Source organism: Halichoerus grypus, chromosome 2 (assembly GCF_964656455.1).
Source record: "Halichoerus grypus chromosome 2, mHalGry1.hap1.1, whole genome shotgun sequence".
Taxonomy (NCBI): Eukaryota; Metazoa; Chordata; class Mammalia; order Carnivora; family Phocidae; genus Halichoerus; species Halichoerus grypus.
Window position 1 is genome coordinate 15719969 of NC_135713.1, and position 27505 is coordinate 15747473.

At 35.3% G+C, this 27505-nt stretch overlaps 1 protein-coding gene across 3 annotated transcripts in view; it reads right to left on the bottom strand.

Moving 5' to 3' along the window:
• CDH18 (cadherin 18) overlaps positions 1-21585 on the bottom strand; it is a 458591-nt gene extending 437006 nt beyond the window's left edge. For 2 of the 3 annotated variants that reach the window (XM_036064737.2, XM_036064736.2), the window contains exon 1: positions 21413-21584. The gene's annotated coding sequence lies outside the window, so the exon portion shown is untranslated. Of the gene's footprint in view, positions 1-21412 lie in introns of all 3 variants that reach the window. The other variant, XM_036064734.2, reaches the window with a different exon arrangement.
• Positions 21586-27505: the final 5920 nt, after the last annotated feature.

Consider the following 27505-nt stretch of genomic DNA (forward strand, 5'->3'; position numbering starts at 1 on the left):
TATCATTTGGTGCAAAAGTGTTCTAAAACCTATATATGTGCAACATGTAATGTAATAAAGTGATTCTATATACATGTACTCTGAAGAATATGCAGTGTTTACAGTGATTATCTTTGAATGGTGGGATTGTAGGAGGTCTTTGTTTTGTATTTTATGCATCTTCTACACATGCATAAAAAATAAATTGGTATTACTTTATTGTAGACTTAAATAAAAATGAACAATGCAAGCATAGCAATGCTATAAGCTATTCTTAAAAAAATAAAAACTTCAATTCTCTGGAAATTTATAACAAATAATAAGTCCTACCTGAATATAAGTTAACAGTATAACAATATCTGTGTGAGAATATAAGGGAGGACAAACATAATAGATTTTCTCCATAACTCTGACAAGCAAGAGAAAATCTTTATTAAGAAATTAGAAAGATTTCAAAAGAAAATAGAGAAATTAGAAAGATCTGAAATAAACAACCTAATTGTACACATCAAGGAACTAGAAAAAGAAGAACAAATTAAGCCTAAAATTAGCAGAAGGAAGGAAATACTAAAAATCAGAGTAGAAATAAATGAAATAAAGACCAGAGGAACAAAGAAAAGATATAAAAAACTAAGAGATAGATGGTTTTTCCAAAAACAAAAACTAAAATGGGCAAACCTTCAGCTAGACAAAGAAAAAAAGAAAATTCAAATAAAATTAAAAATTAAAAAAGAGACATTACAGTTGATTTTAAAGAAACACATATGATCATGAGACTACTATGTCAATGAACTGGAAAATTCAGAAAAAATGGATAAATTCCTAGAAATATACAACCTTCCAAGACTGAATCAGGAAGAAACAGAAAACCTGAACTGACCAATAGTGAGTAAAGAGATTGAATCAGTAACCAAGAAACCTCCCAGTACAGTAATCTCTGGGACCAGATGGCTTCACTGGTGAATCCTGCCAAACATCTGAGAAACTAATTATGAACTCTGATGTATATACAATGTGTTTAGATGGCTCGATACATTCAGACCATTTCTATTTCTGTCTTTAGTATATTTTAAAAATCTTGTAGCACATTTTCCTGATATAGAGAAATATACTCAAAATAATTTTATTGAGTAGATTACATAAATAGCATTATATATTAGCAAAGTACTTATTGAAGCTGAATTCATGAGCTAGAATTGTGGCATTGGCTTTTTAGATATTTTTCACTCTGGTGATTAGTGTGGAGAGTACAAAATCTGTATGAGGGATCACCAGTTTCACTATCCTGTAGGTTGTATTTCCCTGGTGAGGGTAGGTTTAAGAAAGGAACAAGGAAAAGAGAAGAGGACTTTAAAGAGCTAGGCTTGTTACATTATGGGGAAGAGTGTTACCAGAGAACAGAAATTCTTAATGTATTGCCCTCCATGTCAGTAAACAGCTAAATCTGTCCCAGTGAGGATACTTGCAATATGGAGGATGTATCCATGCACTACAATGGAACACAACATCTTGTTTCCTTTTTCTACAATGACACCTATATAGTAAATACCGAACAGATGGTATGGAGTGATCATAAAAAAAGCAACGTGTTTTCAGGAAGGGAAAAAATATTTTTATTTTGTGTTTGAACTATCTTACATTCTAATTTGATTTATATATGAAAAGAAAGACAATAGATCATTTCTAACCACCAAGTGGAGGTTACTGGTCATTAAAACATAGTATATGCTTATTTCTGGGCAGCTGTTCTGTTCAGATTATTTAATTCAATTATGATGAGACATAAATAATATTTCCAATAATGCTTTTGTTCAGAAAGAAAAATATGGCATAACTTTATGGATATGAGTTGGGCTTCTAATCTTTAATCACTAAAAATATGGAAGCCTGAGAGAAGATTAAGAGCTCATAAATCTGGATAAGAAAGGGGAAAGTTTATCATGTTTTAATATTACATTAGCTATACACATAACTTTATATTCCAATTGGATAGTATATATTTTTTTTTATTTTCTCTATAATATGCCTGAAGGATGTAAAATGATATATATAGCAAACCTATATTAATCAAAAGCCCTTAAAAAAGTAACAAAATTGGGGCACCTGGGTGGCTCAGTCATTAAGCAACTGCCTTCAGCTCAGGTCATGGTCCCAGGGTCCTGGGATCCAGCCCCACATCAGGCTCCCTGCTCTGCGGGAAGCCTGCTTCTCCCTCTCCCACTCCCCCTGCTTGTGTTCCCTCAGTCACTGTGTCTCTCTCTCTCAAATAAATAAATAAAATCTTTAAAAAAAAAAAAAAGTAATTGCTACATCATTAAATAGGAAAAACAACTTTTTCTTTTTTTTTAATAAACAGATTCTAGTTGTTGAACATTCTACTCATTGAAATGAGTTCAAAGACTGGCATTTTGGATAAACTTCCTTTTCCATCAGCAAATTGCAAGCTATTATTCTCAGAGCTAATGTGCTTACTTATTCACATAGTAATAATAAAGAAATAAATTAAGGCAATGCATTTAATTAATAGTTCTGGTCAGCTGTTTTAAAGTCATTTCAGAATATCCTCACAGTTTGATCAGGTTCATTTTTAAAAGATACCAGGTAACAAAAAAGTATAATCATATTGAGTAGGCATCAGACCTATATGTCAAAATGGAATTAGGTATATTTCTTCCAAACCAACCAAATAAAATATATGTCAACCACATAACATACCACCAGGCCAAGGGGACATATAAGAGAAATTAATGATGTGATGTTTGCTCTCAAGCAGTTTGTAGAACACTTAGGTCATAAAAGAAAAAAAAAAGTGAAAAATAATAGGAAATGGAAAAGAGAAGAAATGCAATAAGAACTACTGCAAGCCAAATGAGCCAGATTAAGGATAATGATCAGTGGTAGTCATTGGAATACAGAAAATCTGGTTATCTACAAGATAATTAATGACAAAGAATGATAGAACTGGAATCCGATTAGAAAAGGAATATTCAACTATTACTTTAGGCTTTCTGACTTTGATGGAATCATGGTGCTGTCAATGTTATAAACAGAAAAATCAGAAGATTAATTGCTAGAACAGAAATGATGAAGACCCATGTTTTACTGAATGCCTTCTCTCTGCTTGACACTGTGCTGTGCTAGAAACATAACATTTTAACCCTTTCCATTGGTGTTGTGCAATTTTATAAATAGAAAATTAAATAATCTGCTTGTGGTGATACAAATATTAATGTAATCAAGCTTCAAACCAATTTCTGACTGATTCTAAATCTCACTCTCTATACTACATCGTGTTGGTCTCAGAAAAATAAAAGAAGGTATAGTACATATTGCTCTTATTTCAATTATAAAAAAATATTCTTAGACTCCAAAGAGGGGTCCTAAATAGTTTATATTTTAGTACTTTGTTAGAGTAATATAAGCAAAAATCTAGTATTACAAATCTAACAGTGTTATATACTGAATAAGATTAAGGGAAAGAACATGATCATGTGGTAGAGGTCTGTTCATTGCTGGAAATAAAAGATCAGATCAGAGGTTAAGAGTCAGTGTTAGATACATGGAGTCATAAAATTATGAATGATTACCATGAAAGTTGATGAGCTGAACAAGAGAGTAAGAATACATGGAGAGTAATGAATGGCCAATAAAAGAGCATTGGGGACACCTACAGATGCAAGGCGGCAAGAATAAAAGGGACTAAAAAATGAGACATAAAGAGGCAAACCAATCAAGCAATAATAAATTATAGTATATATTATAAAAAATAAAATAGTATTTTCCTAAAACAGATACTGCCATGTCCAGTTTTTAAATTTAGAATAAATATAAGTATGGATATTTGAAATTAAATTTGTCAATAAGATAGGATGTCCTTTGTTCCAAGATATATGTTAAACACTTTGTTCTTCTACATTGCATTTTTTAAATTTAATATCACAAGAAGAAAATGAAAAAATTTAAACATAATCAGGTTAATATATAGTAGAGGAAACCCTCTAACTTTTTATCTCAAGTGTTTGAAACTAATACCTTATTACTTTCTCTTTTAAAATGGTATGTGGTCTTCTGGATAAATGACGTCAACTGCAAAGATTTAACTGAACAAAATGGAAATGCTAACTTACTTGGCTCATGGGATGCAGTTCATCACGATATTTTTTTTAAATTCTTAGCAGGACAAATAAATTTTAATGTATTTATGTACACTTTAAAAATCATGTTTAAGCTTGAGATGTGTATCAGAACATTAAAAAAAAAAAAAAATTTGCTCCGCCACACAAGATCAGTTTAGTATTTTAAATAACAGTGAAAACAATCCAATTAGAATTTCTAGGGAAGATAACATTGATAGATAGAGGTAAAACAATTTTTTTTACATCAAATAATTAAGAATATTGAAAATGGAATGAATCTGTTTTACAGAAAAAGAAAATAGCTTATTGAAGCTTGGGGCATGATCTCATATCCATCTCTAACTGCTAGAGCATATCTTCTTTACTTTCAGATTTTATTCTAAAATATATATCTTAATATGATTTTAAGATAAATCAAATTAAAACAAAACATGTTTACTGATTAAATGCAACTCTCACAGACCAAAAAGAAGTAAAATTTCTGATAAGGGGAATGTATAAGGCAACAAATATCCAAAATGCTTGTTTGTAAGTAAATATTTTAAAAACAACCTCATATAACAATAAACAGTAAATCAGTATTTCATAAAAATGGTTTGTAGTTTCTCATTCATTCCAGAGATAGGGTATACGGAATTAATGATACACATTTCTTATAAACCTAATTAGAGAAAGAAAAAAATAAAATCCAATGCCCCTAACAAACACTTTGTGGAAACAGATTTGAAATATATTATCAGAGCGTGTTATTTCATAGACAAACATGCTGCAACTCTTTGGCTGTCCCCATTATGCCAATAAGCATTACAAAAATGAGAAAACAGTTTAAGTTAAAAAAAAATGCAAACATTTGCTCCCTGGCTTCCAAACTACCGTCCTTTGGTGTTTAATAACTATCTTTGTACTAATTAATGAAAGATACAAAGAACAGGTGATATTCTTCTTTTGCCCTGATGGTGGTATTATCTACAAATGTCAGGTGGGGCCAGAGTCATATTTTAAATATGGTGAACAAAATGGATGAGCTCATTTATTTTTGTCATGGCCTTTGTTTTTCTCATTTATATTTTATCCTCACAAGTTACAAAACATAATTTGTTTCTCTAGCATCTGAAATAAGTGTACTTATTACATTGTATTTATATTGCATCTTACCATTTTACTTGGAAAACTGTTAAATAAAAAAATTTAAAAAAAATATGTTCAGAGAATGTCAAAAGTGCTAAATCTATCCATTCAGAAAGCCTGCATCTAATGCCTAATAATTGTTTTCAAATGGCCAGAAAAATAAAGATAGCTAGTTACCAATAAAGCAAAGGGGCAAATAAAAACAACTGATGGATTCAGTGGTAGAACGTGAATGCTAATTACATTATTTATTAAAATTTACTGTAGTTTTAGGGGTTCCTGGGTGGCTCAGTTGGTTAAGCGACTGCCTTTGGCTCAGGTCATGATCCCAGGGTCCTGGGATGGAGCCCCGCATCAGGCTCCTTGCTCAGCGGAGAGCCTGCTTCTCTCTCTCCCTCTGCATGCTGCTCTGCCTACTTGTGCTCTCTATCTCTGTGTCAAATAAATAAAATCTTAAAAAAAATAAAAAAAATAAAAAAATAAAATTTACTGTAGTTTTAAATACGAAACATATAGTTTAGGGAAGAACATAATGGGATATCGCTACATATCTGCCAGGATGACTAAAATTAGCAAGATTAACAATAACAAGAGTAACTCTCATACAATGATGTGGGAGTGTAAATTAGTACAACTACTTTGGAAAGGCATTAGGGTGTATTTATTAATGTTGAACATTACCCTATAACAGAGCATTTCACTCCTACCATATACCCAGTAAAAGGTACACATATGTCTTCCTAGATTTCAAATACAAGAATGTTCATAGTTGTATTATTTTTAATAGTAACTGGAAACAGCCAAATGCCCTTGAGTAGAATGGATAACTCATAGTATATTCACACAATGGAATAATCTATAGCAATAAAATGAAAAAAAAAATTTAAAAACCTACTGATTCAATCAACAAAATGAATTGTACAAAAGTAATGTTGAGAAGCCAAATACAATAGAACTATGCTGTATGATTCTAGTTATATAAAGTACACAGATGAAATTAATCTATATGGTAAGACATCAGGAGGAAAAAAGTTTACATCTGGGGAAGAGGGAGGGGTTGTGAAGGTATACAAGGAAGGTTTCTGGAATACAGGTAATACTCCATTTTATATAGTATAAGTATGTCCAATCTGCAGTAGCTATTTATGTGTATGTACATGACTTATGCAGTATCTTCTATGTATACTTGAATTAAATGTTTTTAAAAGTTTACTTCTAAAAGCCTAACTTGTTTCAATTATAGTCTATATTTGTCTTTGGATATATTCTGGGCTATGTGCCAGGCAATATTTTAAATATCGTTGACCCAAAGATGAATGGAAAACAAGATCTTGGTTCAAGTAGGGTTTACTTCCTAGTTGGAGGTGAGAAAAAAAAAAAGGAGTAAATTAATACATAGTATCATTGAAGAGCATGAGAAAATATGCGAGTATAGCAGCTACTTTAGGAAAAAGGGCATTATTATTAATTGGATGAGATTAAACACAAAAGATAAAGGTGTAGCCATAGGAAAATAGTAGAGAAGGGCATTTCAGACAAAAGGAATAACAAGTTCAAATGCCCCCAAGGAAGGCTCAACATATATGAGGAGGGGAAAGCGTTAAAGTATAATTTGGTGGGTATAAGTGAGGATCAAGTTGGAGAGGGAGGCTGTGTGAAGTCATATAGGATTTTAGAGGCCCTGACAAGAACATATAGTCTTTTATTGTACATAAAATTGAGATTCATTGAAGGGTTTTGAAAGAGAAGAGCAACACTACTGATTTATATTTTTAAGAAGTTTCTGCTAGCTGTTATATCATAAAGGATTTAAGGACAGCATCTGCTGATGAAAGCAAATGAGAGGAAACCTTTATAGAAGGGGTCACAGTGATTTGAATTAGTGTGATGCCAGCAGATATGAAAGTCGTGAACACATATTAAATATATTTTAGGGCTACAATATATAGAACTCGGTATATGGACTATGTAGAATTTGATTAGTTAAGAAGAGATAATATGATGATGCAACCGATTCAGAGGAAGAGTCAGGGTGGGTCTAGGGCGGGAATCCTGAGAACCGGGTATGGATAATAGCAAGAATGCTCTTTCACTCTAACTTGAGCAGAGAAAAGGGATTAGAACTTAGATACCAGTTTACATGTAGATTTGGTAATGACATGAGATAGTCAGTGTCCCACTGATTATAGAAAGCTTTATAATTGTAACATGAGGCAAGGCCATCAGATCCACAGTCAAAGGGGTAAGGAGGATGAATGGTGGAGAGGTACAAAAAATGGAAGAAGACAGGGCATGCTCCATTGTGATTCAGCTACTATGAAGTGTGCCCCATTGGACAAGTCTGTGAATTTGTATGACTTCAGTTTACTCCCATAAACAATGAAGTTAATATCTGCCCAACATCCAGAGGTCCCAGAAAAGACTTCCAGTTAGCATGGCTAACTACACACATACAAATAAATTATAAATGATAACTTATATAACAATAAATGTAAATAAATCAATAAGTTAATTGAAATATGAGTTCAAAGTATACATTAGGTAATTTCTCTCAACTTTTTCAGTATATCAAGTCTCTATAAAAAATTACATGAAATTCATCTTTTTTTATCCAATGAAACATATTTTGCCAGAATGTGCTTTTACATTTTATAAAATTGTTATTTTTCTAATGCAGTAATTTTTTAATGAAATGCAATAAATTGGAGAAAATGTACTGTATTGGGTGAAAAATTAATATGCAGAAAAATAAATTGAGGAGTTTCCAGGAGAAGTGTGCGCTTTGATAAACATCTGAAAAGCAAGCTCTGAGTTAGTATTTACATAGAGCAGAAAGATCAATAACAATTAAACACAATCTGAGGTGAAGCAATTGTTATTTTAAATATTTCATGTTGTTTAGAAAATCAAAATTTCATAAAGAATGTTCTTTTGTTGTGGTAAGTTAGAGACATAAACATGTATTAGCTAAGAATAAACTACTCTTGTAGAGTTTATTGATTAGAACAATCTAGCCTTTTCATTGAGTTAATGTGTTGCTTTTTCATTTTAAATGTTTGGCATTTCCTTTAGTAAAGAATGGGTATCATTTCCAGGATGCTGACAGAGTGTCCCAGTTTACTTCTTTCTGAAAGCCACAATTTTACACTTGGAAGAGTCAGCAATTCCATGTTAATACCAAATTTGTGTTAAAAATACCTTTTTGCATACACATGAAATTCTCCTTAGCACTGGACTGGAAATAGAGTGAGTTTCTTTCTCAGGGAGAAACAAGCTATTCCCAACTGCTATATATCTCCAGAGTCACACAGGAGATGTCTTCGAAGTTGGTGAGAACATCTCATCTGAAAGGGTGATTCATGCCTTGACTATTTCAAACCAGTGATACTCATATACTACTGATTGTCATCTCCTGAGTTTTTCTTTTTATTACTCAAGTGAGTAATAAATGGATCAAAGTCAATTTTTTCCTTAATGAAATGTCCAGAAATTCTGTTTAAAAGCCCTGAAACAAATAATTTTAAATTTCACTTTATATAATGCATTCAATAAATCCAGGGGCAAAAAAGTCATGAGATATCCTAGACAACACAAAATGTCACAGATTTCAGCAACCTACATAATTATAGGAGAAAGAATTGAAAAAAAGATAATACATTTTGTGCATGCACATAAGTATCATATATTATATATTATTCTCTGCATATTTATATACATTTAAATTTACTAAAAACTTGTCGCTTCAGCATTTTAGAGTATAGAGTGGACACAGAAGTCAAGCAATACTCATGACCTTTAAACTGTCTTGAAAAGGGACCTAACTGATGATTGTCACCAAACATTTCTGGGAAGGAGTGTAGACTTAGTTTCTAGTATTTTGAAGGGTTTCAGAAAAAACAGATGGCTATAACATTCAGGTGTATTTTTAAAAGTCACATAAGGTGACTTTGGAGAAAGAGGTGAATGAGGACTGGAACATAGTGAGGAGACTGAAATGACTGGTAGAATAAAGAATGGCGGAGGGAAGAAAGAGGATGTTTAGAAATTAATAATAATAATAATAATAATAATAATAATAATTTTTAAAAGAGTTGAAAATAGGAAAACAGAAGGAACTGTTGCTGTGGACTGAAGCATGTACCTCCAAAATTCCTATATAGAAACCCTAACCCCCCAGTGCGATGGAATTTGGAGAAAGGCCTTTGGGTAGGCAATTTGGTTTAGGTGAAGTCATGAGGATAAGGCCCTCATATGAGAATAATGTCCTGATCAAAAGTGACACCTGAGAGCTTGCTTTCTGCCATATGAGGGCACAGCAAGTGGCCATCTGTAAACAGGAAGAGAGAAGAGAGCATTCACCAGGAAACTGAATGGGCCAGCACCTTGATCTTGGACTTATTAGCCTCTACAACTATGAAAGATAAATTCCTATTGTTTAAGATACACAGTCCTTGGGATTTCGTTATGGCTGCCCAAGCTAGTTAACTGACACAGGATCAAATGAAAATTTGGAGGGATAAGATTGAAGAGGGACAAAAGAGGAAAATGATGCAATGTGGCAGGACATAAACACAGAAGCAGGGATGAAAACAAATTAATCCAGAGACAATAAAGACAAGGAAGAATCAGACTGATGTAACTGATGTGTAGAGATTTTAGTGATCCAGTTTTATGTAAAAATGCACAGTAAAATAACATAACACATTTACATTAAAAAGTAGAAAAAAGTCTATGCCCATATTATATCTATATGCATATATAAGTTCACATATATATGTTCACACATGTTTTATAGATGTATAAAGAAAGGTATACATGGATAAAAATTCTAATTTTTGGATATTTCAGCTGAGTAGGCATTGAAGAAAGGGAAATGGAGGTTGTTAACCTTATCATTTGACGTGTTATACTGAGCACCTACCATTTAAAAGATTAATAGAATGAATATAAATCGGAAAAGCAAAACATGTAAGAAGAAAATGAAATGTCACTTGATTATGTGCCAGGGATGGATGCATGACACAGAGTTGGTTCTGTCCCTAGGTGGCCAGCCAGGGATTTTGGAAGCAGATCATGGAACATGGATCAAGAGTATGGAAGCTCAGATGGACAATTTGTTCCAGTGCCTCCAATATCACCAGCCAGCCAGATTAGGGAAGACAGGTGTGCGTTACTCATTTGGGTTTTCCTCCTGCCCTGGAATGGTTCACATGCAGGTGGGCAGGTCTATTGTCACTATTAGAACCATGTGCTGAATAGGGCTTTTGTAACCAGGTATGAGCAAATGATATATCTGGGACATTTTAAAGACTGAAATAAAATTGTAATTAGCCAAATACTGCTAGAAGATTTGCTTTGCTACATTCTTTTAGTTTCTATACACTTGAAATATGCACAACATTTTTCCATGAACATTCACCTGAATGTTATGCTTTAAACATGAGGAAGAGCCATTCAGAATGGGAGGCTAAATAACTTTTCTCCTGTTTAAGAGTCATCTCATTCACTTATTTAAAAATAGTTAGATCACAGGGGTTCTCCAGGAGGCCCAGTCAGTTAAGTATCTGACTCTTGGTTTCAGCTCAGGTCATTATCTCAGGGTCGTGAGACTGAGCCCCACATGGGGCTCCATGCTCAGTGGAAGTCTACTTGAGATTCTCTCTCTCTTCCTCTCCCTCTGCCTCTTACCCATTTGCACACTCTTTCTCTAAAATAACAAATCTTAGGGCGCCTGGGTGGCTCAGTCGTTAAGTGGCTGCCTTCGGCTCAGGTCATGATCCCAGAGTCCTGGGATCGAGTCCCACATCGGGCTCCCTACTCAGCGGGAAGCCTGCTTTTCCCTCTCCCACTCCCCCTACTTGAGTTCCTGCTCTCGCTGTCTCTGTCAAATAAATAAATAAAATCTTTAAAAAATAAAATAAAATAAAATAACAAATCTTAAAAAATAATTAGACCATTGAAAGAACACAGATTTCTATATTCTCATTCTAAATTCATCTTTCTTAATCATACCAGGTTATATATCTTTATACCCTCTAAACTACTGAATGGCGTATCATAATGAAATTTGCTTTTTATAAAATGGTATTGCTCAAAAGTTGAATATTTCCTACTGTAAAAGTGAAAAGGGGAAAGGTGGTTTATACATTATACATTGCTATACATTCTATTTCTTAATTTGTAAGTTGATGCTTGCATTGTTACATAAATGAATAATCTACCTAAAAGAGCTATAGAAAAGAATTTGACACTCTTTAAATCATATTCGGACACAAGAACTAGAAGTCCAATACACTCATTAATAGAAGTACAATGTACTTACTGGGGACAAGAATGTACACATTAGGTAAGATACATTGTTTTCTTTCATTAGGGTCTAATTATACTTTACATTCCATTTTAGAAAACATCTTTCAGGGTGGATATCATGATTTTTTTCAACAATTTATAATGTTGAACAATATAACAATATCAGGTTAATGGTATAATTATTATATATTCAATAATATTCAATATCTTTATGCTCAAAAAATTAACATGATTTGTTTATAAAAGGCGGAACTTAAAACACCTCCTTATGCTAGGTAGCTGTATCAGTTTCCTATTGCTACTGTAACAAAATACCACAAATTTAGTGTCTTCACATCACAGCGTCACAAAGTTGTTATCTTATGGTTCTGTATGTAGATAAAGGAGTCTGAAATGGGTGAAGTCAGTCGTCTGAAATGAGTCACAACTGCACTAAAATCAAAGTGACTTTCATGTCTGCCTTCCTTTCTAAAGGCATAGAGGAGAATCCTTTCCTCCCCCAGTTTCTAGTGGTTTCCCAAAGCACTTAGTGCTTGGCCCTCTTCCTCCATATTCCAACCCAGCAACATCAGAGTTGAGTTCTTCCCACATATCATCACTCTGACCTCCTGTATGCCTCCTTTTCCCACCTTTAGTACCCTGTGATTACCATGAGCCCACCTGGATCCTCCAGGATCAGCTCCCTGTTTTAGATTAGCTGATTAGCAACCTTAATTCCATCTACATTCTTAATCTACCTCTGCCACCCAATATAATCACAGGTTCCAGGAATTCGGACCTGGATATCTTTGGGAACCATTATTCTGCCCACTACATTAGCCTTCAATGTGGTCACACACAACACTTAAACAAGCCTTTAAATTGTTCAAACTCTTTTTGTTACTTCTCTCACAAAACTGAGTTGCAGAAGTTAAAGCACTTAATTCATCTAAGATTATAAATATTCTAAGTGAAGTTTTGTTAATAAAGCGCTGGTTAATCAGGCTGATTATCATCTGTTTCGATTAAGTAACAGAATGTGATCATAAAGTCAGGGTTGTGTGTGTGTGTGAATGTGTGTGCATGTGCATGCGTGTGTCTTGGAATAGTTGCTGAAAGAATGCTTTCATTGGTGTGAGCGTTGTTGATAAAATCTACTAATATAGTAATCCTGCATATTTGTTTAAAGATCAATTTCATTATTTTATAGTCCTCATACCTACAGTTGAAACTATAGATTCATATCTTGGTTTTTTATATATTCCTCCTGCACATCAAAGGACATAAATCATGAGCAGGATAGCAACACAAAAACATACAGTTCCTTAATTTTAATATTGGCTACGGGAGACTTCTTACCTACTTTTTAAAATATTTTTAGAGTAATTTTGTGTTAGGAAAAAGCAAAATATTCAACCATTAGTAAATTAGATATATTTTATATTACATATTTGTCAAATCAAAAAAGCAATAATTGTAACATCATGCTTTAGTTAAAGCCAATAAAAATATTAAAAGAGTAGAACTATATTAATGAACACTGAAATCTAGAGATGATTAAAGCAATGATTTTGTGCCAATATTAATTTTTATGGCCTCAAGAAACCAATTGTGCTGGTTTTTATTTTTCCAACCTATCTGTGTTGGGTTGCTCCAGCTTCTGGCCTTATGTTTTTCATCTTTTCATTCACATCCAATCTCTTCATTTTAAATTCGATCTATGAGGGATGGCTTCTGATTTCCTACCTCCAGCTGACAGCTCTTCTCTGAATCCTACACCTCTGTATTCAACTGACTCCATGCCATCCCTACTTAGACATTTAAATCTAAAAATATATAGGGGCCCCCCGGGTGGCTCAGTTGGTTGAGTTTCTGACTCAGTCTCTGCTCAAGTCTTGATCTTGGGGTTGTGGGTTTGGGCCCCCCCCCATTGGATTCCATGCTGGGCATGGAGCCTACTTAAAAAACAAAACAAAAAACCTGAAAAAATATACAAAACTTGGTTCTTCATATCTAACTGCCTGTTCTCCTTCCCCTGCCAAACTTTGTTCTGCCCAATTCTTTCCCTCCCCCTTCTCCCTCCTTCTTCCTCCTCATCGTCCTTCTTCATCCTCCCCTTCCCATTCCCCTTCTCCTCCTCCTCCTCCCCCTCCTCCTCCTCCTTCTTCTTCTTCAGTTTATTTATTTAAGTAATCTCTACACCCAATGTGGGACTCGAACTCATGACCCTGAAATCAAGAGCCACAAGTTCTTTCGACTGAGCCAGCCAGGTGCTCCCCAACTACATCCTTCTAATTGCTCGGGATGCAGCAAACAAAATTTATCCTTTACCCTCACTGTCCCCCACCAGCCCAAATATCCTATATAATGTCAAGTCCTGTCAGCTTTAATTTCAAGATATACCTCTTTTACCCACCTCCATTGCTTTCACTCTGCAGCAAGTCACCATTTTTTCTCCTCCAAATTACTGAAATAATTCCACAACTGTCCTGTTCTGTCCTAGCTCCTCTTCGGTCTAATTGCAAGCCCATGGCAAGACTTCCTTGCTGACACATAGCTTATTAGTAACCTTAATCCTATCTGTAGCCTTCATCTTCTATTATCACCTAACATAACAGACATCAGATTAAGTCATTTCTCTCATCAGAAACATCTAAGACTACCCCAAATCTCCTAGGAAAAATACAAAGTCCTTACACTAATCTATAGTATCTGCACATGATCTGGTTTCCATTATCTCTTAATGGTATTGTCCTTCTATGATTCATTTCTGTTCCTTCATTCCAGCTATGCTGGCCTTCTTGCTATTCTTCCATAGGCTGTGCATATTCCTCCCCACTTCTGTACTTGCTTTCGTGCTCTCCGGAATATGGCTTATTATGTATCAATATTGTCCATAACCATACTTCCTCCAAGGCTTTATTCAAAGTCACCTTCTTTTTTTTTTTTTTTAAAGATTTTATTTATTTATTTGACTGAGAGAGAGTGAGTACATGAGAGGGGGGAGGGTCAGAGGGAGAAGCAGACTCCCCGCCGAGCAGGGAGCCCGATGCGGGACTCGATCCAGGGACTCCAGGACCATGACCTGAGCCGAAGGCAGTCGCTTAACCAACTGAGCCACCCAGGCGCCCTCAAAGTCACCTTCTTAATGAGGGCTTACAAGCCATAATAGCTAAAATATAAACTACCACCTATTTCTTCAAAACTTTTATTCCAGGGCGCCTGGGTGGCTCAGTTGGTTAAGTGACTGCCTTCGGCTCAGGTCATGATCCCGGAGTCCTGGGATCGAGTCCCACATCGGGCTCCTGGCTCAGCGGGGAGCCTGCTTCTCCCTCTGACCCTCTCGCCTGCATGCTGTTTCTCACTCTCTCTCTCTCCCTCTCTCTCAAATAAATAAATAAAATCTTAAAAAAAAAACACTTTTATTCCATATCCCACTTAATAATGGTATTTTCTACAAGTAATACATGATTTCCCTTGTATATCATCACTCTTCCCAAATAGAATGTAATCCCCATAAGTTAATTTAATATTTAATAAAGTATAATCTATTATTTGATATGACTACTTTTGCTTTAAAAATATGATAAAAATCATCTAAAAGTAGAATTTCAATCACAGAATTGAAAATCTTACTGAATAGTCTTTTGGAACTGTTTTACTTCCCAATCAGTAATACAGGGCTTTCTCATCTATTGGTAAGTTGAACTGAACCAATCAGCCAATAAGCAGGTTCTCTATAAAAGCAAAAAATTGCATAAAGCTAAAATAATTCGTTTATATTTTCATGGCTCATTTAAATTATATCACATTGAAGTTGAAGATACTAATTATCTATGTTTAAATATATAAACAGTACAGAAAAATTGGGAGATACACATTTTTGTCTCAATATATTATCTAAGAGAATGGATTTACTTGATGGCCTTTTAAAAATCATTTTATATAAAGTTTTGTATTAAGCTTAATATTCAAGTTCCATCAATTTATCATTATTTAGATTGATTTGAATTCTTATGTTTAACTTCTTGAGTTATTTCTTCATTTTTTGATACTTTGAATTGTTTTTTAGTGGTTTATTCCCACAAGTCACATGTCAGGAAGTCTGCTTTTTCCCATCTATGGCCATGGACTGAAAATTGCTTTTCAAAACTGGTATGTTAATTTTCACTTCCACAAGGGATAACTGTAAATAAAATTTTATCACACCTTTGCCAACACTGGTTTCAAAAATTATTTGTAATATGATGATTTAATAGGTTAAAATGTCATTCAGTCTTCATTTAAATCCCACTGATAACTGTGAGCTTAACCTACACATATATTTTTATTTAAAATACTTTTGTTATCAGGTAGACTGACTGAAAATAATTGGATCAAGTGAACTTGCCAGTCACATCAGATTGGGCATAGTTATATATGTCATATATATTGTCCCAAAGGCATAAAATACAATGAAAATAAATATCTATATGAAGATCCTTATGGTCATCTAAACATAAGTGAAATCGAAATGATAGTGAATTCCCCTTTTTCCAGTAGAGGCATCTGCAAAGTCCAAATTCATTTTACTGGCAATTCATCTATCATATCCCATGCAGTGTGAGTAATATTGGATAACGCATAGTCTAGGGGAGCTCAGATAAGTGAAATATTTGCTTTATTCAGTATTTCACTCAAATACTTGTAGGGATTGAACTTTGTTCATTTTATTCTCTGCTTACTAAGAAGTTTCCTAAATGGATGTAGCCATGCAGTGTAGAATTTAACATACCAGAATTTTCTGGTATCTAGGAAGCAATACCCACACATGTCAGGATACACTAAAGTGAATGTTCTTATACCTGTTCCTACATTTCCCTGAAGTCCATTTATTTTCCTGGAAATCTCTTTCTGGAACATGTACCATACTTAAAAGTCAAAACACTATCAGCAATGATAGAGATGCTAAATTATTTAATTTGTGTTGGCCTTCTCTTTACTATTAAAAAAAAAAAAAAATTTTTTTTTTTTTAAAGATTTTATTTATTTATTAGAGAGTGAGCGAGAGAGAAACAGCATGAGAGAGGAGAGGGTCAGAGGGAGAAGCAGGCTCCCCGCTGAGCCGGGAGCCCGATGTGGGACTCAATCCCAGGACCCTGGGATCATGACCTGAGCCGAAGGCAGTCGCTTAACCAACTGAGCCACCCAGGCGCCCCCCCCAAAAAAAACATTTTAATAGAGGATTACTTAAATGAATGGTAGTAAATCTATGCAATCGTCAAAATGTCCACCACTCACTATGCCAGGGGCATCACCAATCTGAAATCACCCTGGCATAATAAGAAGAGAAAGCTGTAAAACAAATGTGTGTCCCGAACATTGAACTAGAGTTAAATGTCAGATCTGTGCATAATGGTGTACTGGATTCTTGCTAAATATTCATGAATTCTCTATAACCTCACATGGAAGAGTGAACATGCTATAAAATTAGTTGGGTATAACACTGAGCTGTGTTTACTTTATCTGTACGCATATGCTCATATGAATGCATACATTTGTGTACACCTGCATCTTTAACTTTAAATCTATATTTTATAATTATATATAAATATCTATATTAATCTATTTATTAAAAATCATTTTGAAAATATATACCAAATTGGTACTAATGGTTAAATGGTTCTTGTTGAAGAGGAAATTTCAAAGTACATTCTAGGTTTCACATTTCTGTATTTTTAAACAAATTATAAATGTAGATAATATGGGAAAAATGGAAATGAGAGAAAAATTAGGTTTATCTATAACGTAAATCACATTCCAAAATGAAGATGTTTTATTTCATCCATAAAAAAAAAAAAATAAGAATAATGCCTTTTGTACAAATAAGCAAAGGGGAAAAAAAAAGAGAGAGAGAGAGAGAGAGATTGGCAAGCTAAGAAACAGACTTGTAGCTACTGAGAACAAATTGATGGTCATGGGGGGGGATGGGTGAAATAGATGATGGGGATTAAGGAGGGCACTAGTGATGAGCACAGGCTGTTTTATGGAAGTGTTGAATCACTATATTGTACACCTGAAACTAACATTACACTGTATGTTAACTAACTGGAATTTAAATAAAAACAAAACAAAAAATACTGCCATTTCTTATAGATAATTTTTAACCGCTAAAGCTGGAAGATTTAGCAGGCTGAGTCAATTCTCATCAAACAAATCACCAGAGACATTGACTCTACGATAATTTATCAACAGTGGTGTAGATCTTAACAAATTGAAAGCCATTTTAACACCTTGTATTGTTTGGTTCTCATGCCTATTCTTATCCCCTTTGGCAGATGAGGAAAAATGGCCTATATACAAGGGACTTTTGACACAAGTAATCCAGGTCAGGATCAAGTTCTGCCATGTCTTCAAATCATTAAGCTCAATTTTTTTTTTTTTTTTAATTGTGCTATACATTACCACCAACTAAGAAGTATGCATTTAAAATCAAAATGTTGGGCGCCTGTGTGGCTCAGTTGGTTGAGCGACTGCCTTCAGCTCAGGTCATGATCCTGGAGTCCCCGGATCGAGTCCCACATCGGGCTCCCTGCTCAGCAGGGAGTCTGCTTCTCCCTCTGACCCTCCCCCCTCTCATGTGCTCTCTCTCTCTCTCTCTCATTCTCTCTCTCAAATAAATAAATAAAATCTTAAAAAAAAAAAAATAAAATCAAAATGTTTTCCTTTTACTTCTGGAGACTTTGAACATTATAAACTACTCCAAGCACATGGAATTACTAGAGTAAACACCCACTCCTGACATTCTAAACATAGACATACTCAAAAAAAAAAAAAAAAAAAAGAAAAGAAAAAAATAACAAAAGCTATTATAGAATAGAATCAATATCTTTCATTTACTTATTATTTATATTAAAGACTCATCTGAAAAAAAATTGAAGTGAAATGTGTCTTCAGCCTTCGCATCTACATTTTCTTTTTCCCATTTTTTTAAATTTCCTCTTGGTCCTACAAATGATAATATATGATAATACAGGCCAGTCTCTCAGTTTATAGAAAAAAGAATACTGATAAGCTCTCCCACAGTCTGTGTTAGGGACCTAATGAAACACCAGTTGAAATTCATCCAAAGCAAGAGAAGGGGGTCATCACAGAGCACCGAAACTGAACTGTATGTGAGCAGTTGTCTACTCGAACCATGGGTTGTATGACCCTTTTCTGCACACAATCTTTGATTTTTACTACAGCAGTGGTTTTCAGCGGGAGAGGGGTGCTAGCCCCCCCCCCCCAAGGAACTAGTTAACAATGCCTGCAGATATTTTTGGTTGTCACAATTTGGGAATGCTGCTCCTGGCATCTTGTGGGTAGAAAACAGGGATGCTGCTAGGCATCCTACAAAACACAAAGGTATTCATTAAGTGAATTAAAAAGTTTGAAGTCCTCTACTTATTAAGAAAAAAAAAAGCAAAACAACATCTTACACATTTGCTGTGTTTAATCTCTCAACTTCTCTCACTTTTCACTTGTCTACATGGCATCGAAAACAGGGATTTGAGAAAAATAAATATTTTCAGGTCAATAAGTTCAGTATGTTTTATCCTAGACCTACTGACAGGTACATGCATGTTCAGATTCTAAAAGATGATTCAATCAGATTGCAAATACATCAGGTATACCTCAAACTTCTAATCATCAAGCCAAATACAGGACAAATGGGACACACACCTGTGAACATGTGGTTTCTATTCATCAGACCACAAAAATCAACACGAAGCACAATAATGATATTTATATGAGCCAATAAAAAAGTACTATATATTTACTATATATAGCACCTTTCATCTAAAGAATTTATAAAGTTGGACTGACTCATTCATTCTCATAATTCCCTTATATCCATCTGAAAAATAGGGCATCAGGAGGAATAATTTCCAATTGCCCAGTGTGTAGATTTTACTCGAGCACCGGTTTCTATTGACCATGTTCACAACTGCTGCAGCAATTATACCCAACATGCACTAGACAGAGTTACAGCTAGAGCTTTCCAGCTCTTACCTTCATTCTACTATTATATTTTCCTTTACTCCTGGGTTATCTTCAGTTGGACACTTCTGTTGCATCTAAAACAGTAAATCCTTATTTTTTACCTCTGATTCTTGTCAGGGAATCAAACTTGACCATTGGTATCATTTTTGTTTTGTTTTTTCCCTCCTTAAGTTAGCTATCTCTGTGAAAATCATCAGTTTTATGGTTTATAAAATCCTTACCCAGCAAGGCATTAAATGAATGCCTTATTAAGTGAATAAATGTGTTGACCTACACTGGGTTAATTCATTATCAAGAAATCCAGAATTAAACATCTAACAGGAGGCTTGGAAGAAACTGAAATGATGATTGGTGCTTGGACCAGAGTGTTAGACGACAGAACTAATTCTCTACTAGTATCATATCCTGCTTTCCCCTCCCACATCCAACAAGGCACACGCGAGATCTAATCTGGACCTCAAACTCTTGATTTAGAATATTTTCTCTGGTAAGACAAGTCCACTAAAATAGAAGAGAGCAATTACTGCATAAGGAAAGCCCCCTGCTTTGAAAAATCTGTGGGTGATCCCAGAGTGGAAAATAAAGATTCCAAAACACTGTGAGAGCTTGTGTTTATTATTATTATTATTTTTTGGCTGCATAATAAAATCTTTCTCTGATCTGTATCTCTCAGTTCAAAGCAGTGATACCATCACCTGAGCAAATGGAAGACCATCATAATTTTAGCTAAGAATTTTATTTTAGTATTTCTTGATATCCAGCAGGGAAATAGCAAGGAACATTTACTCTTGATTAATCTGAAAGTTCATTAAGTACCACAGGCATTGATATAAGGAAAAACTGTAATAACTAGCTAATAAAATTGTATTTTTTCACCTGTTACATGAAAGGTTTTCCTAGTTCCACATCTGCACGCACAACACACACACACACACACACACACACACACACACACACACACACAGAGGCATACAAACATGCATAAGGCATAATTTTGCCTTGAATTTTAGACACGAAAATTAATACAAAATAATTGTTATTCCCACACTCAGACAAATCAGGTTCAAGAAGTTAAGAAAGGGAAATGAATCAGAGTTAACAAACATAAGGGCATATGCTAAATAAAGTGTGTTGCTGATCACAGGAGCCTGCCTAATTCTTTTTTATGCATCATTTATAGTGCCCTTTAAGAGAAGTAAAAGTTTCATTTTAAGCTTTAATAAGCGCTTATGGAAGCGATTCATGGGGAAAAAAAAAAAAAAAGAATGAAAGAGAAAAGAGAAAATGAGCTTTGTTCGGCTGCAGCTTCAGTACTCAGCTATCATGTAATTTTAGAGGATATTGGAAAGGCAATAATTAAAAAGCACTACCAAAATTTCAGTTTCAACGTCCCTGTTTCTCTTCTGACAATGCTCTCTCTCACTTTTATAACTAGACATACATGACAGCTCAATGTGATGCCATCACTACTCAAATGTGCCTTGCAGACTACCCTTCCAACTTCTTCAGGGGCAGGGCAGAAACAGCATATCCACAGATCAACATAAACAGACACCCAGCGGGGTTATTAGACTCACATTCCATAGGCTCTATAGCAACATTCCTGGATAAGAAATTAAAATAATAATAATAATAATAATAATAATAATAATAATAATAATAATAATAATGTATTCGAGTCATAAGGCTTACGAAGCATTAGATACAACTTTCCCATTCACCCTAGATCCTGTGAAACCAATCCGAGAGGAGGATTTCACCAAATACTGTTTTGACTCAGAACCGGGTAAGCAGCCCCATTGTACAAAAAATATTAATGTCACTACACAGTAAAGTGTCATTTATTGAAGCCTTACCTTAGCTGACTTGCCCTAACTGGTGGAAAGGAACTTAATTTATGAGAAGCAAAGAGGGGACTTTCCCAGTGCTCACGGCACAGCTGCTCCCGTCCTCGGAGAGCCCCAGACTCGGCTCGGCGGCGCTCCTGCGAGCCCCGGGCTCCGCGGCTCGGTCTTCTGCAGCTCCGGAGCGCGCCTCTGATTGGCTGGCAGAGCCTGTCCGCCTGATCCTCTCCTCTCCCTGTCTCTCCTCCTTCCTCTCCTCCCCGGCTCTCCGGCCACTGCCTTTCCCTTCTGCCTCCTTCTTTTTTTCCCCCCCATCGTGCATACTTTGGGGCTGCACAAATTCTGTAGCACACAGAATGGACACCCTTTAGCCTCCTCTGCAAGGTCATGTAGAAAGCAATACCATTAATTAAAAAAAAAAAAAAAAAAAAATTAAAACCCTGGATCAACAGTATCATCCTTAGCATCACAGCTCTTGAAAAATGACGGGACTCCGTGACTGTTTAGACCATCCGTTCTCTGCAGGGAGGGAAAACTGGGGGGCCAGAAGGGGTTTGACTGTCAGATGGAGTGGGAGTAGACGTCGGGAGGGAACGGGAGAAAAAGCAGGCAGGACAGGCACTGATGTGGCAGGCTGGTAATAAATTTTCCTATTTCCGTGCAAAGTCGTCACAGCCTGCTAAACATTCAACTGCTGGCTCATTCATCAGTGATCCGTAGTCCGGTGGTAGCTGTGAGATTTAGCTTGAGTGATGCCCTTTAATGTCTTACCCCAAAGTACTCCTGGCATGGAGGGTTTATATGAGACAGAGCTTTCCCTTGGAGGTCAGCACTGTATTTGTAAAGATGAATAGGAACTGCAATGCCTTGCCTACCCCCTTTTGCTTGCACCAGGCAAACGCTCCCTCACACACAAACTTCTCACCTCTCATCACTCCAGAGTACATTAAAACGATTTGTAATGTACACAGATACTGATAACAAGGATTTGGGGCCTGATTGGCAGTATTCAAAATTGATGTGAAATAACTTCAGCACTTTCCCCCAGCACAAAGTCACTCACATTCGCTCATTAAAAACATCAAGCATCCCTACTCAAAGTAGTGTAGCAAACAAGCATAGGAGTTTATCTAAATTGAATGGTTATTCCAAGGGTCACTTTGCAGATATATCAAGAATTCCAAAAGACCCTCAGTCATTGCAACCACTAAGAGAGCAGTTTAACTCACTCCAGTCCTATAAACACTCAGGTTCAGAGATTCAAAGGAACAAAGATTTAAGGGAAGCAGTGGGATCGAGGGGATAGACCCTTTAAAATCCAGAAGACATGGATTCAAATTCTGATTCAGACTTCCTTCTATACCTGAATGTGTATAAGCTGTTTTGCTTCTAAGACTCAGGATGATTCTTTTTAAAATCTAGAAAGCAATCTTCACTTCTTAGTGAAGATTAAATGAAAATCTGTACAATTGTGTTTAATATATGATAAACTTTTAATAAAGGTTAGTTAGTGTCTAATTATCTCCTTCTTTTCTTCTGCTTCCAGAAAGGTCAGAGAGGTTGAGAAGATAAGTGGTATTTCCAAGAAATTGATAGGGCTTAACCTGAGATGTTTTGAATCAACTAGTTATATTTTATTATTTTTTATTTAGCTTGAGTGATGTGAAATGTGAAGGGATTTAATTTGGCTTGGGGTTTTGATATGACAAAACAAACTAACAGAAACAATGAAAAAAGCACCTGCATTGGATTATTTCCAAATATGAAAGAATTATGCATTTAAGTGAAAAGTTATTCCTAGGTAAGATGTTAGAAGTCATTTATGACTTGAAAATTGCCAAAAACTAAACTCCCAGGGAAAAGTGGAACTGAAGCAATAGCATCAGAATAATGAGCCAATGTTGTTTTATGTTTTGTATATCTTTTCTCATGCAGCTTCTAATTTCAATGAGATTTTCCTTGCACAGTAGCCCAACATAACTTCTTGTTTGTGTTTATTGAAGGGAGTATTGACAATAATCCATTTCAATGTTTTCTGTGTTTATGAACTCGTGGCAGCAAAGGAACAGAACAGTTACGAAAAAAATAGAGGGGATATAAAGAGTAATTTTTGGTCTGTAAGAGGTCATGTAATTTAATTTTAAAATTTCACATTATGCCATTCTCTAGAGAAGCCCGTTTATTTAACTGCCTCTAGTTGAAGGAAGTAAAATGTTTGCCAGCTTACTACTGAAGCTTTTGCTGAGACACCAGCAATGAGCATCCTAGGGACACACTTGAAAACAAAATATGTTTTCACTAGTCTTCCTTGGTGGTTTTCCCTGGATAAGACCATAATAAGCACATCTAGTGGACAGTCATAATGGAAGTCAACAGGCACTTGCTCCTGAGTGGGATGACATACCGAGGGATTTGTCAGCATCACCAAACAATACAATCCTTTTCTAGAAAAAGAATCAATTCACCAGGGAAGGATTTGTATCTCTGAGACTGTATCCAGATTGAGGGCTCTAGATTCTCCACAAATCCAATGATGCAATGTATACTGGATTTAAAAATGGTTTCCAAAATTTGATATTCTGAAACCATGCCAACCTTCCCTAGCCATAGGAAAGTGAACCTGTCAGCCACTTAGTGATTCTCTTATATTTTCAGCTTAAAAGGAATAAAGTAAGTAAGCCAACGCGGAACTTGCTGCTTGGGGAAAGCCAGGTGGTGGGCAGGTGTTTATTTTCTCCTTATGTCAAAGATTACTTCAAAAAACTGAACAATGTATCAGTCAGCAGAATTTATTACAGACTTAATCTTTGAAACTGAAAGCATGGACATTTCTGATCCCGAGTCCCCACTTACGTTACCTTGGGAGAGTTATAAGAATCATTTTTGCTGGTGACAGAGAAGCATCCAGCACACAATTGATGCTGGTCAGACTACAGAAACTGGAAAGATAAAATTGTAATGCTAAACTGTGATCGTTCTCTGAGAGACAGACTCAGGAAATTGTCTCTTTAGATGTTATCTCATGCTCAATTTTGCCCTGGAAATTCAGGAGGCTATGCAATGTTTTCAAATCTAAATAAAGAAGGAACATAAAGGAAATGCAGGGATAGCCCTTGTTATAATTCAGCATTCAGAATAGTCAACGACTCCAACACGGTACTGTGGTTTGGTTTTTAACTGAAATTACTGAAAGTATAATAATATTTAAAGAGGATCTGATTTTTATGTAAAGAGAAACAGCTGCTGGAAACTTAAGCAACACACAATTTCCTTTGCAGGTATTTATTTTATGTCCTAGGGTGACAGGTAGAACAGAGTGTATATATCTTTTTGAAAGAAAAGAGAAAGCCTAGATTGATAAAAATGTTACCTCTTAATTGTATGATTAAAGATAACCTAATAAAGGTCACCTTTATTCATGCTGTTATCACACTTCAGATTAAGAATTGCAGAATACTGGAAAAATATTGATGCAGGACAATGAAGGAGAGTGATCTATCAAAAATATTTCAAGTTAACTACATGTGTAATTACTTTTAAAAAGTAACACCTCCCTGACTCATAATAAAAGTTATATTAATGAATGCACTTTTTAAGAAAAATTTCTTCAGTGCATGTAAAATATCAAGAACCAATAAGCTTATTTGGCTCTAACAGAAGAGTATTGATAATTGACAAAGGAAAAAATAAAACCCCTCAACTTCTATGTATATAGTTTTGATTTCTAGAAAAAAGATCATTGTTGCACTGTAAATGATAGAATGAAGACACTGGTTCCCAGATAAGTGGAAATTTACTAACTAATGGACCCTAGTTTCACAAGATTAGTTTTTGGAGAAAGGTTACACAAAGTGCATACCAGATTTTTTTCTTTTAAAGAATCTGGAAAACTGTCAGTAAACTTTGTAGATTTGATGTGAATAAAATAGCACAGTAAAACTACAGATGAGCATTTTCCCAACTTCCACAACTTGATTAAATGTAGAATCTATAAATTAGAAAGTATTGAACCAAATGTGGAATCAGGCAAAGTTATAAGGGGATTAGTTAAAGAGATTAGCAAATCAGTAAGGGAAGAAAATAGTGGGATCACCTTAGTCTGGATCACATTAACATAAAAGTCATGTCAGCATGACCCCACTGCTTTCCATGATGGACCCAGTAGACTAGAATTAGGGGAGATGTATATGACATGATCTTTCTATATGCCATCATTGTATCTCTCATGATTTCATTACAGCTCACATGAAGAAGTTTTAGTACAGTTATTTGGTGTAGCAATTGGTTAAGGCACCAATCTCACATGTTTAGAAATGTAGAGGTACTTACCTGGAAGAAGGTCTCTAGTGGTAAGCCACAGGGCTCTGACACCAAGCCTCCTCCAATCATTGCTTTCAGCACTATGAAAACCAAAGTGATCCATAGAAATTTCATACAAAAAACAGTATATTTGTATGAAGAACTGGAAATATTTTTAAGGGTCTTGAAAAACTTGAGTATTATCTCAAGTCTAACAAAGAATGCATACTACAGCTGGGTCCAAAAGTAGGAGTACTAAATATAAGGCAGTGGAGACAAGTCTTAGGATCAAACCTTGATAAAACTTGATAAATCAAAAGAGATTTCTACTGACAATAGTTTCTGTGCAAGTCAATTATGTGATACAGTCATCAAAAATTTAAAGGTACACAGGCATTCCTTTTTTTTTTTTTTTTAAGATTTATTTATTTATTTATTTGAGAGAGAATGAGAGACGGAGAGCATGAGAGGAAGGAGGGTCAGAGGGAGAAGCAGACTCCCCGCTGAGCAGGGAGCCCGATGCGGGACTCGATCCCGGGACTCCAGGATCATGACCTGAGCCGAAGGCAGTCGCTTAACCAACTGAGCCACCCAGGCGCCCCACAGGCATTCTTAATAAAAGTAAAGAATCACAATGTGGATGGTAATGACTTCACTGCTCTAAAATATTGAGAATTTACCTAGAATATTGGATTTTCAGAAGACTATAGCTAATTCCGTTTCTTTTAATTAATTTATATTTTTGTTAGCCACATCATGATATATTTATTCAGCTGACAGAGCTAATAACATCTGCAACTCCTCCTGTCGCCCTCGCCCCTGGTATGACCACCATCCTGCCTTTCCCTGTAGTGCCCCTGCCTTGTCTACCCTTCAGTGGTCAGAATAAAGATCACCTCTTCTGAGAAAGCACCTTGCTCCCACAGTCCCTACATTTTTTTCAGGCCATAAAATGTACTCCCTAATATTTTTTCAGACCATAAAATATTTTTAAAAGTCTGACGATATCTCACTTTAACAAAGTGTGTTATATTTAGAGGCAACATGGCATAGTAGTTAAGAACACAGAATCTGGAACCAAACAAACTTGGGAAGTTATAATAATTATATGTGCTTCGTTTCTTCTTTTTCAGTAAAATTTCCATATAGTATTACCTATCTCTTATGCTTCCTAGGAGGAGTAAACACATTAAAATAGATAACATGCTTAGAAAACTACTATGTATACAGTCACCTGTTATACGAACCTGCTTCCTTTATCATTATGTCTGCATATCAGTCTCCTAATTGACTGCAAGCTTCTAATGAACACCCGGTACATGGTTTGTCTAAAAGCAGTTTGGTATAATGGAGATAACCCTATGTCGGGTCAAGCCCTATGTCTACCATTCATATTTAATGGGAAGCTGCTTAACCAAGTTGTTTTATTCTCTGGATATGGTACCTGACTTGTATTGTGGGGAACCATGCTCACCTTACAGAGCTGTCTCAGACCTTGAAGAGTTTAACACACACAAAAATGTCTAGTGCAGTCCTTGGCATATAAAAGGCTTTAAATAAAGGTTAGTTGAATCCAAATTGTAAGTGCTCAGTAAGCACTCATTAAATAAATCATATTTGCTTTCTGGCTCCATTCTGTAGCAGAAAAAGACAAATCACAAACTCTTCCCTTGAAGCTTTTTATTAATATTGAAAATACAGCTTCCTTGGCATGTTGTGAGGACAGCACTTAGTTCAGCCTCCCATATCTCTCTGTATTTACCTTTATGGTACTGTATTATGAAAATGGACATTTTGATGACCCTG